General features: G+C 42.9%; 1 protein-coding gene across 2 annotated transcripts in view; it reads left to right on the forward strand.

Annotated features, from left to right (window-relative positions):
• Window positions 1-12,706, forward strand: part of PRKCB (protein kinase C beta) — a 382,229-nt gene that overhangs the window by 37,197 nt on the left and 332,326 nt on the right. The gene's annotated exons all lie outside the window — the stretch shown is intronic.

Genomic DNA, 12,706 nt, shown 5'->3' on the forward strand with positions numbered 1-12,706 from the left:
AAACTTCTGGGATAATCTGATTGGCCTTCCTTGGGTCAGAAGCCAGTGGATAGGGACGTGGAAGACGCTATAGCTGGGCTCTACCCTTGTAGGTGAGAGGAGCGGTTTCAGGAAAGTCTGCCAGGGATGGGCTGAGACCTTAAGAGATGTCAGCTAGACTTAGCCCCTGTCAGTATATCTGCTTCTTGGTCCCGCTCTTCATCCTGCTTTTCAAGGTTTTCAAACATATACTCCTACTCAGTCTCACGAAAATTATTATTTTTAAAATACCCTTTAGCACATTTACCTCTAATGATACTAGATTGTTGCCTTCTGCCTCTGTAAATCACTCGGTCATTTCCTCGTCTTGTATTTGGCTGTCATGAATGTGGAAATCTCACAGAACCCTTGAATTTCAGAGTTGGAAGGGAAAATTGCTTGTCTATGCTTGTAAAAAATACACACACCTACACCCACGTACTCATGTATTTACTAAAATAGTATTAGGCTAAATATTCGGTTGTACAACTTTCTGATTTCAGTAACAATGTCTGTCTTTCCATGTCAGAACAGATAAGACATTTGAAAAAAACGTCAGCATAGGATTTTGTTCTATGGATGAGCTAAAAGTTCTTTCACCTGTCCACAAATTTCCACCTTGTCCATGTGCCTTATATATCATAAATTCTGAAATCCCATGTAACATGTCAGCTAGATTCTGCCTATAACTGAGTAGCAATGAACCATCACATCTCATGTTCTAGATTTGGGGTCACAATTTCAAATTCCTACAGGGGCCAGGCAACTGTCTTAGATGTGTGAAACATCCTAGATATAAGAAATGGCTGTAAATGAAACCTTAAGAGTTTTTATAAGCATACAAAGAAGTATGTAATATTTTGAAACATACTTATTTTTTGGTATACCCACACAGACCTAGCATTACCAGATTATTCTCTCTCTTTTTTTTTTGCCCCAAGAGAGGCAGAAAATTAGTATATTTATGGAAGCTTTCCTAATTTTGAAGTGTTGGTAAGTTGATTATTTTTAAAAAACTAAAAACCAACTTGCAGGCCAAACAAAATGTGGGCCACCAATGTGTAATCACTGATGTAGATAATGTACTTCAATTAATCTAAAATCATTAACTATTTTTTGGCAGCCCTCTCAGACTGCTGACTTACTGAGCTTTTCATCTAATGAAATCCTTAAGTGATTCACAAATACTTAATCTGAAAACCTCTTAATCTAACTTGTGTTCCTGGACTTGTAAATTGGGTTTCTGGACCTTAATACTTGCTCATGTTAAATCCATTCTGTTACTTATGTTTAAGGTCCTACATCTGCCTTCCAGCCTGGTCACCCACCTTTTCAGCCATATGTTGTTTTTGAATTCAACTCATTTGATTCCTTTCTCTATGTTCTTTTTTTTTTTTTTTTTTTTTTAGACAGGGTCTTGCTCTGTTGCCCAGGCTGGAGTATGGTGGCATGATCAGGACTCAATGCAACCTTGACTTCCTGAGCTCAAACGATCCTCCCACCTCAGCCCCTGCAAGTGGCTGGGACTACGGGCATATGCCACCACACCCGGCTAATTTTTTTGAATTTTAGTAGAGATGAGGTCTCACTATGTTGCCCTGGCTGGTCTTGAACTCCTGAGCTCAAGTGGCACTCCCAGCTCAGTCTCCCAAAGTGCTAGGATTACAAGGGTGAACCACCACGCCCAGCCTCTCTGTGTGTTATGATAAAAAAAAAAATATTGGATGAGACAAGACTGAGGATGAAGACCCAGGGCCCCTTTTTAGCAGAGCTTACCAGCAGGTGTCCAAGGACTGAATTTCCCTTCCTAGACATGTTTTGCTTCAACTAAAAAGTGTTAAATGTGTGTGTATATATATGTATATATATGTGATATACATATACATATACGTGTGTGTGTATATATATATGACCCATATTTAAAAATAGGATAATTTCATAATGAAATACTTGTATTGGGTATCTTTTGAAAAAGCATCATAACTGAGAACCCAAGTCTGCATTCCTTCATGGCACCAGGGCTAGAACTGAGAAGTGGCTGACTTTTTGGGATGGATATAGGCTCCTCTAGTCACCCTGTATGCCTCATTTTACGTGACTGCCCTGGCCCCATAGGTGTTTATGTTTGCCACTCTTTTAGAGGTCCCTCTAAGGTTGACATACATTCATTGATTGAGCAACTCATTTACGCACGCATGCAGTCATTTTTTGGACCCCTCTCTATGTGCTCTGCACAATGCGAGGTGTGGGATATAATGGTGACCAAGACAGATGCCAACCACTCACTCACAGATCCCACAGCCTACCAGGGAAGCCAGATATGGAACAACTATATACGTAATTTTACTTGTAAGTGCCACAAAGGCAAATTGCATTAAGCAGTGCCATTTGGCTGTGAAAGTTTAGCTTATCACTAGTCCACCAAACTGTCTGAGAAGACAGTATATTTTCCGTCATTCCCAAAAGACTATTGCAAGCAACATTGAGGAATGGTTTGTTAAACTCTAGGGATATATTCCACATCACACTTCCCCCGTCCACCAGATTAGCAACTGTCCAAGGACAAAACAAAACACACACTAAAAAGGAAATGGGGTTAGGCTGATATGCCTCCCTCTCCTTATGCTGGTTCTTTTGTCTGCAGAAGCCACGGTTTCTTTTTCTTTTTGAAAAACAGAATGACATTTGCGTACCTCTGTGCGTTTCTCTTTCTCCAGGATTCTTCTGGGATCCTAGGCAGTGTGGTTTGGTGATTTCACTGGTGAGATCTCTTGGAGCCCTGGAATGCAATTCATCTGGGTCAGAAGAGTTGAACTAATTTAAGGACATCTGGGTGCTTCATTGATGTATTTGCTGTGCTCTGTTCCTTCAAAATACGACTACTCAAAACAATGTTCAGCTGGGGAAAGTGGTTAACACTAGAATTTTCTTTTTTTCTGAGAGCTACGTGATAGGGAAGGTGGATGGAAGAAACATATCTTTTCAAAGTCCTTTAGTTAGAATCCTTTGGTTGCAAGTAACGTAAATGAACTCTGATTAACGTAAGCAAAAATGAATTTATTAGAAGGATATGGGGGGGGCAGACAGAGATGTGAAGGAAAAGATGAAGAAGTAGGCTTTAGAAGGTTCTGGAACCAAAGAAATTCTGGGGATCTAGGAAGCAGGGACTAATGACCTTTTCCTTCAGGACACCACCGATGGGGTGAATAACTCTGTAAAAGATGCAAATTTCCCAGCCTAGGCAACATAGTGAAACCCCATCCTTTAAAAAAAAAAAAAAAAGACCAGGCACGGTGGCTTATGCCTATAATCCCAGCACTTTGGGAGACCAAGGCGGGCAGATCACCTGAGGTCTGGAGTTCGAGACCAACCTGACCAACATGGAGGAACCCCGTCTCTACTAAAAATACAAAATTAGCCAGGCGTGGTGACGCGTGCCTGTAATCCCAGCTACTCCAGAGGCTGAGGTAGGAGAATGGCTTGAACCCAGGAGGCGGAGGTTACTGTGAGCTGAGATCGCGCCATTGTACTCCAGCCTGGGCAACAAGAGCGAAACTCCGTCTAAAAAAAAAAAAAAAAAAAAAAAAAAAAAAAGGAAAGAAAAGAAAAATAGCCAGGTACAGTGCCTATAGTCCCAGCTACTGTGGAGGCTGAGGTGGGAGGATCACTTGAGCCCAGGAGTTCAAGACTGCAGTGAGCTATGATGGCACTATTGCACTCCAGCCTGGGCAGCAGAGGGAGACCCTGTCTCTTAAAAACAAACAAACAAAAAAAGCTAAAGTTTAGAGAGAATCTTTTCTAAAAAAGATGCTAAGTCTGGGGAAGGAGCTTCTGATTGTCCTGCCTTGAGTCACATAACCATCTCTGACTTGTTGACCCCTCCACAATCCCATATAAGACTCCCCAAGAGTACAATCTGAGCAGGTAAAGCCCGTGGGTGTTCCCCAAAGTCGGCCTTAACCTGAAGCCACTTATTTCACTCTGAGCTCATCACCAATGGCAAACTGCACTGTCAAAACTTTTTCTGTGCATTTGTCTGGGCCACTTAACTCAGGAAAGTTAGTTGTTCTATGTGAGTCCCCATGTTCTCATTGATTTCATGTCAGTCTTTAAGCTAGAAATCTGTATAAATGGTAATGGAGAATGGCTACATTGCACTTAGTATGTGTCAAAGCAGTATCCTAAGTGCCTTAGTGGCATCAGCTTAGTTAAGACTGACAGTACTATGAGGTGCAGTCACTTCTCACGTTTTTTTCTTTTTTTTTGAAACAGAGTCTCACTCTGTTATCCAGAGTGGAGTGCAGTGGCATGATCTCAGCTCACTGCAACCTCCACCTCCCAGGTTCAGGTGATTCTCATGCCTCAGCTTCCTGAGTACTTGGGACTACAGGCATGTGCCACCATGCCTGGCTAATTTTTGTATTTTTAGTAGAGATGGGGTTTCACCACATTGGCCAGGCTGGTCTTGAACTCCTGACCTCAGGTGATCCACCCACCTCGGTGTCCCAAAGTGCTGTAATTACAGGCATGAGCCACCGCACCCGGCCTGTGCAGTCACTTTTTGTCATTCACAGTAGTTATGTTCTGTAAAGTCACTGGAAACACTGAATTAATAAACAGTGAACCATTGCTCCTAGGTGAAATACAAAGTTGGGTTCCTGTGAGCCTCTGGTCACAGCGTTTTCATCCGCTGATCAACCCGTAAGCTTATTTTGTGTGTGTTTCTGTTTAAAGACACCTTAATATATATTGCTGACTCATTAACATCTTAACTCGCTGCCAACAGCACTCCAACTCATGCCTGATCAAAGCTTATATAACACACGCATGACACATCTCGGACCCCTTGCACTTAGGAACACCAGATAGCACTTCGCCATTACCCTATGGGATCATTTTACAGCAACGTCATCCTCAAAAAGCAGGAAAATGGGAAAAAACGTGCTGCTAATATACCACAGAAAGAATGCTTGTTTACAGCATGAGAGCTGAAGCCAGAAGGTAGAACATCATTTTGTTCATCCTCAGCTGGGAACACATGTTGGCTGACTCAAACATTTTGCCACTCTGTACATGTCTGCTAATGATCTTGAAAGAACCTTGAGTATGGATTGGGGGGTTATAAATAAATTTTAGCAAGAGGTGAATTTGCAAATAATGAGGATCGTCTATAACTCCTGTTATTAGCTCTAGTTAACAGATGGGGGAACGGAGGGGTAGAGAGAGGGTAAACAGCTCTCTGCAGGTCTTGCAGCCAGGGAGTATAGAGGAGGCTTTGTCATTCTGGGTGCAGAGCCTGTGTTCTTAAGAGGCGGTGTTGTGTTGGCTGGGCGTGGTGGTGGTTCATGCTGTAATCCTGGCACTTTGGGAGGCCGAGGTGGGTGGATCACTTGAGGCTGGGAGTTCAGGACCAACCTGGCCAACATGGTGAAACCCTGTCTCTACTAAAAATGCAAAAAAAAACCCAAAAACAACAAAAAAAGTGGGATGTGGTGGCACGTGCCTGTAATCCCAGCTACTTGGGAGGCTGAGGCAGGAGAATCACTTGAACTTGGGAGGCGGAGGTTGCAGTGAGCCGAGAACGTGTCACTGCACTCCAGCCTGGGCGACACAGTGAGACTCCATCTCAAAAAAAAAAAAAAAAAAAAAAAAAAAAAGAGGAAAGGCAGTGTAGTGGTTGAGTGCAGTGTGGCCCCTACTGAGAGCTGATTTTCATGTTTTGTGGGCACACAGGAAGTAGAGAATGCGGAGAGCTGGGGACTGAAGCAGTAGGAGATATGGGAGTAGGAAAGTGGTTTTCCTGAGTAAGTCTGGGCTGTTTTCATAGCCTAGGACGAGGTCCAGCAATACTCAACCCTGAGGTTTTCCAGGCACCTTCTCCTTGACATGAATCTCCTGCAAACAGATGTCATAGTAATCTGGGAATAAACCTTTGTTGTTGGTCCTTTAGCCATCCTTTTTTTGTTTGTTTAAGATGGAGTTCCACTCTGTCGCCAGGAGTGCAGAAGCATGATCTCCCCGGTTCAAGTGATTCTCCTGCCTCAGTCTCCCAAGTAGCTGAGATTACAGGCGTACACCACCACACCTGGCTAATTTTTGCATTTTTAGTAGAGACGGGGTTTCACCATGTTGGCTAGGCTGGTCTCGAACTTCTGACCTCAAGTGATCCGCCGGCCTTGACCTTTCAAAGTGTTGGGATTATAGGCGTGAGCCACTGAGCCCGGTACCCTGGTCCTTTAGCTTTGTAAGAGAGCAGCATAGTAGTTCAGAGCATAGGCTCTTGGGCCATAGCTTCCTGAGTTTGAATCCTAGCTCTGTTGTTTTTTAAGCTCTGTGACCTTGGGCAAGTCTTAACCTCTCTGTGCCTCAGTTTTCTCGTCTGCAAAATGGGATTAATAAAAACACCGATCTCATAGGATTGTTGTGAAGATTGAGTGAGTAAGTTTGCAGTGTTTAGGAAAGTGCCTGGTACACAAGACATGCTCTGAAAGTGTATTAATATTATTTGTCCTTAGATTCAGTGGTACCCTGGGGGAATCAAATCCCCACCCCCAAGCCAAGCAGCACGGTAGAAGCTAGGTCAGCTGTCAGGCTCCTGGGTCTTTTCCATTCTGCTGCAGGAGATGCCTGACTCACCTCTTGTGCTCACACAGATGACAGCTAAATAGAAGCGCTCTTTCCTCCTAGTATTAGCTTAATTATAGGGGCTCCCTGGAACAGTGTGGAAAATGAGCTTTGAGAATCCCCCTACCACCCATTGGCACCTGAAAGAGGAGTGAATGTTGCTTCCTGCCTCCTTCTCCCCCTCCTTCTCACATACGCCTTTGTCTTTGCGATTCTGCATGTTTAATTTTTAATCCCGGGATGGGTTCTGTTAGTTTTTGTGTATTTTCTCTGCCCTGGTTTGTGCTCCAAAAGGTCTGTTTGGGTCTCTGTGGGTGTCTGACAGCCTCTGCAGGCCTTTCTGAATTACATAACTCAAGCTTTGTGTTTTCTGTTTGTTACTGGGGGTTCTTTCTGTGCTATAATTTTACTCTTAGAAAATGAAGTAGGGTACTAGAATTTTCTCTGGGATCCCCTAGGGTTTCCTTCTGAATATTTTTTCCTGCCATATTTTGTTTGCTAAAACATTTTTTTTTCTTATTTCAGAAGCAATACATCTTCATTATAGAACATTACAACAAAATGCGGAGAAAGAAAATAATCTAATCAAGCAGAAATGTTAATACTTTGCTATCTACCCTTGTCTCTCTGTCTCTGTCTCTCTCAAACACACACAAATGGGGCCATGATGACATAAGAGACTATCTGCTTTTCAATTCACATTTCACCATCTTTTTTTGTGTGGTTCTGTAGTCTCCACTGCTTGGCGTGACCGTCCTTAACAGGTGCCCCGTGGATGGTCATGGGGATATTTTCCATTTCTCACTGTTATAAGCAGTGCTCTGATGAAACACCTTTTTTCTGACACTCCTAATTATGTCCTAAGAGCAGACTTCTAGAAGTTTTCAGCAGTGAGGTTAAAGGGAATGTTTGCCTCTCCTCTTCACTCTGTGATGCTACTAGGGGCCCAGGCCCATGAGTCTCTGTGTCCATCTTCCCAAGATGAAAGGCAAAGTATGGGCAGAGCATTGACAGGGCCCTGTGTTGACTCTTTTTGTCTCTTTTCCCAGTTTTTTTTTTTTTTTGAGACAGAGTCTCGCTCTGTTGCCCAGGCTGAAGTGCAGTGGTGTGATCTTGGTTCACTGCTACCTTTGCCTCTCAGGTTGAAGCAATTCTCCTGCCTCAACCTCCCAAGTAGCTGGGATTACAGGCACTCACCACCACACCCAGCTAATTTTGTCTTTTTAGTAGAGATAGGGTTTCATCATGTTGCCCAGGCTGGTCTTGAACTCCTAGCCTCAAGTGATCCATTTACCTCACCTCCCAAAGTGCTGGGATTATAGGAGTGAGCCACTGCGCCCTGGCCCATTCCTATTTGTTTAAAAAATATTTTCTTCTTTTTAGACTATTTAGCCACAGTTTTCCATTCTATTCCTTGGGATAGATGAAAACTTGATTTGTAAAAAATAATTACAAAATTTTAAAATCATGGTAAAAAAACACATAACATAAAATTTACTATCTTAACCATTTTTTTAAGTGTACATTATCATTTCAAGTACATTTACATTGTTGTGCAACAGATAGGACTTTTCATCTTGTAAAACTGAAACTCTATACCTACTGGCAATAACTTCCCATTTCTCCCTCCCCCTGAGCCTCTGGTAACCACCATTCTGCTTCCTGTTTCTATGAGTTTGGCTATTTTAGATGCCTCATGTAAGTGGACTCTTGCAGTATTGTCTTTTCATGGCTAGCTTCTTCTTTTTTTCCTCTTTTCTTTCTTTCTTTCTTTCTTTCTTTCTTTCTTTCTTTCTTTCTTTCTTTCTTTCTTTCTTTCTTTCTTTCTTTTTTCTTTCTTTCTTTCTCTCTCTCTTTCTCACTCTTTCTTTCGTTCTCTCTTTCTTTTTCTTTTTTTTCTTTCCTTTCTTTTCCTCTTTCTTTCTCTCTTTCCTTCTTCTTTCTTTTTTAGACAGGGTCTCCCTGTGTCTCGCAGGCCAGGCTGGAGTGCAGTGGTGCAAACACAGCTCATGGCAGCCTCCACCTCCTGGGCTCAAGGGATCCTCCCACTTCAGCCTCCTGAGTAGCTGGGACTACAGGCGCACACTACCATGCCCAGTTAATTTTTTTTTTCTTGATTTTTAATAGAGACGAGATCTTGCTATATTGCCCAGGGTGGTCTCAAGCTCCTGGCCTCAAGTGATCCTCCCACCTCAGCCTCCCAAAGTGAAGGGATGAGCTTCCCAAAGTGAAGGCGTGAGCCATTGCACCTGGCATGACTGGTTTATTTCACTTAGCGTAATGTCCTCAAAGTTCATTCATGTTGTAGCATATGTCAGAATTTTCTTCCTCCTTATGGTTGATTAATATTCCATTGTATGAATAGGCAACATTTTGCTTATATATTAATCGGTCAATGGACATTTGAGTTGCTTTCACCTCTTGGCTATTGTAAGTAATGCTGTTGTGAACATGGGTATACAAATATCCTTTTTTTTTTTTTTTTTTTTGTAGAGACGGGGTCTCCCTATGGTGACCAGGCTGGTCTCAAACTCCTTGGCCCAAGGAATCCTCCCACCTCAGCCTCCCAAAGTGCTGAGATTACAGGTGTGAACCACTGCACCTGGCTGAGACCCCACTTCCAATTCTTTTGGATATAGATCCTGAAGTGGAATTGCTGATGGTAGAAACTGTCTAGGGAAATTTTTCTGGAGATTTAGCTTCTAATTTCGCCACAGCTCCAGTGGAAACATCTATTAATTAAACTGGCATTTATTGAGGGCCAGCTTTGTTCCAGTCACTGAGCAAGGCTGGGGAGAATAGCACGGCTTAGATAGGTCCCCACCCTCATGGAGCTGATATTCAGCAAGAAGCCAGACAATACGCAGGTAAGCAAATTGAAGAAACAGGATAAGTTCCATCGGGGATAAATGTCATGAAACTGAATCAGGATTTGACAATGGAGTGATGTGGTGAGTGGCTACTTTAGATCAGAAAGGCCTTCCTAACCAGGTGACAGGTGACCTGAGAACTACAAGGTGGGGAGGAGCTAGCCACACAGAATTTGGGAAAATACCATTCTGGGCCCTGGGATGAGCAATGGAAAGGTCTTGAGGAGGAAACTGGCACGGCATGATCCTTGTTGCTGGGGTGTAGTGGGTGTGGGGCCAGATCATAAGGGGCCCCGTAGGATGAGCCTCTGTGCCAAGTGCAGTGGGAAGCCACTGGAGAGTTTTAGATAGGCGAGATGGAAAGGATCAGATTTGTACTTAACACACCTTCCATTGGCTGCTGAGTAGAGAATGGATTGTTGGGCGCTGGAGTGGAAGTGGGAAGATGAGTCAGGAGTCAACTGCGGATTTCTAGGTGAGAGATGGTGTCTTTGTCTGCAGGGACAGCAGTGCAGAGGGGGAGACACAGGCAGATTTGGGAGGTAAAAGGACTTACTGGTAGATGGGATATAAATTAGAGGAGGGAAATGAATGCACAGTGGGGCACACGGTACACTGTACATATGACGTCTTTGAACTTCGTAGCAATCCCATAACCACATTTTGTAGATCTGTGTTGTCCAGTAGAACTATAACATGAGCCATAAATCTGAGCTGTGTATGTGATTTAAAATGTTCTAAGCAATCACATTAAAATGGTCAAAGGAAACAGGTGAGATGAATTGTGAGAATGTTTTCTTTAACTCAGCATATTCCAAATCTTCCCATATCAACATGTAATCATTATAAAATTATTAATGAGATATTTTACTCCCCCCGCCCCCACCCTTAGCAAGTCTTCAACTTTTGATGTGTATTTTACACATACCGCACATCTCAATTCAAACCAACCACATTTCAAGTACTCAGTAGCCATATATAGCTAGTGGCTACCATATTGGTAGCACAGTTATAGACGAGGAAAGGGAGGCTCAGAGAGTGTAAGTTCTTATGCAAGCTTATAGAGTTAGGACTTGAACCATAATTTGACTCTGGCACCCATGCTGTGCTCACGGCACTGCATCCACCCCTAGTGATGAAGGCATTTTCAATATAAGCAAAAGTCCTGGAGATTTCCCCACATCATATACATGGGGACATAGGAACTAAAATTTGTCATATATTTATATTTTCCTTTCCAAAGCAGATCAACCCCAAGTTACTTCCATTAGCTCTCATTTTCTGCCTTTCTTTGCGAAAGCACTTCATTAAAAATTGTGAACTTTCTCTTTGCCTTCCCTTGTGGGCTTCCTGTTTGAGCACCACATCCTAGGTACCCTGGGAACTGAACCATCTCCTTTTCTTTTTCTTTTTGAGACAGTGTCTCACTTTGCCACCCAGACTGGAGTGCAGTGGCGTTGACCATAGCTCACTGCAGCTTCAATCTCTTGGCCTAAAACAATCCTCCCACCTCAGCCTCCTAAGTAGCTAGGACTAGAAGAATGCGCCACCATGCCTGGTTAATTTTTTTATTTTTATTTTTTGTAGATGCATGGTTTCACTCTGTTGCCCAGACTGGTCTTAAACTACTGGACTCAAGCAGTCCTCCCACCTCAGCCTCCCAAAGTGCTAGGATTACAGGTGTGAGCCACAACACCTGGCCCATATCTCCTTCTCTTTTGTGGCATTCTGGTAGCCCTTTGGTTCATGAGACCATTTAGTTGTTCAGCAAATATGGATGATTGAATGGATATAATAGGTCCAGAGCTTTTGGGATCAGACACACTTGGATTTGACTCCCAGGTTCACAGGATGGATGATCTTGGGCAAGTTATTTAATTTCTCTGGATTTTAGTTTCCTTGCCAGCAAACTCAAGTAGTAATGCCTTCTTTTAAGTAGTTATGGTGAAGATTATAAGGAATCAATAATAATTATAATAATAAGTAATAATGATACATGTTGTTTATTAGAGCCTGCTGTACATCAGACACTAACTCAATGATTTAACCTTCCCCTGCTACCCTTTACTCTTATTATTTCTTTAGGAGTGAAATTCACTAATCATTATGCTTTTTAACTAATGGAATCAATTCTGTTTCTTAAGCAGATGGGAGATCCTGTGGCTTTTTACCACTGTCCACAGCTCTTTTTTATTTTTTGAAACGGAGTCTTGCTCTGTCACCCAGGTTGGAGTGCAGTGGCTCCTTCTCGGCTCACTGCAGTCTCCACCTCCCTAGTTCAAGCAATTCTCTTGCCTCAGCCTCCCGAGTAGCTGGGGTTATAGGCGCCCGCCACCACGCCCAGCTAATTTTTGTATTTTTAGTGGAGATGGGGTTTTACCATGTTGGCCAGGCTGGTCTCAAACTCCTGACCTCGTGATCCACCTGCCTCGGCCTCTCAAAGTGCTGGGATTACAGGCATGAGCCACCGCGCCTGGCCTATCCACAGCTGTTTTCCCCTCTTTGCTCCCTTTTGTGGCACTCACTTCTGATTCACTCTCAACTCTGATTTCCAAGCTACCCAGCTCCTTCCCCTAGTGTGAATCTGTATTTGCACTGGATTTGTTTTTAAATGGGAAAAGAAAGCCACCATGTGCTGGAAGATACATATTTCAGACACCAGGAAGCTGGTGGGGAAATATTTTTTGGATGTCTTTCTAGATCTCTTAAAAATCCTATGAGCCATCACCAGGTTGATCTTGTAGTAAGGTGGCCTTGGCCTTAGTGTATTTCTTTTTGACTTGATATTGGGCGGCAGGAGGTTTGAGGAGTGTGATACTAACAACATTAAGAATAGCGAACTTTCGTTGATTGATGGCCATGTGCTGGAAATGTGCTAATAAATTACATTTATTTTCTCTTTGGATCCTCAGACCAACTCTTTGAGACAAGTGTGTTTTATTACAGTTGTAGAAACTGAGGTTCTAAGAGGTCAGTAGATTTGCTGAAGGTCACAGAGCTGGGATCCAAATCTAAGCCTCACAGCAAGAAGTATCCTTAACCATCATCTTTGCTGTTGGTTGGCATTAGACTGGCTGTGCTAAGAAAGTTTCCTTTGACTTGCAGATGGATCAAGGCTTTTCTTGAGAGAGACTTCTTTTGCCTGGTTCTCCTTCTTGCTTCTTATACCCTAGGAGACTCAGTTTTTCTCAAAT

This window comes from Chlorocebus sabaeus, chromosome 5 (genome assembly GCF_047675955.1).
Source record: "Chlorocebus sabaeus isolate Y175 chromosome 5, mChlSab1.0.hap1, whole genome shotgun sequence".
In the NCBI taxonomy this organism is placed as follows: domain Eukaryota; kingdom Metazoa; phylum Chordata; class Mammalia; order Primates; family Cercopithecidae; genus Chlorocebus; species Chlorocebus sabaeus.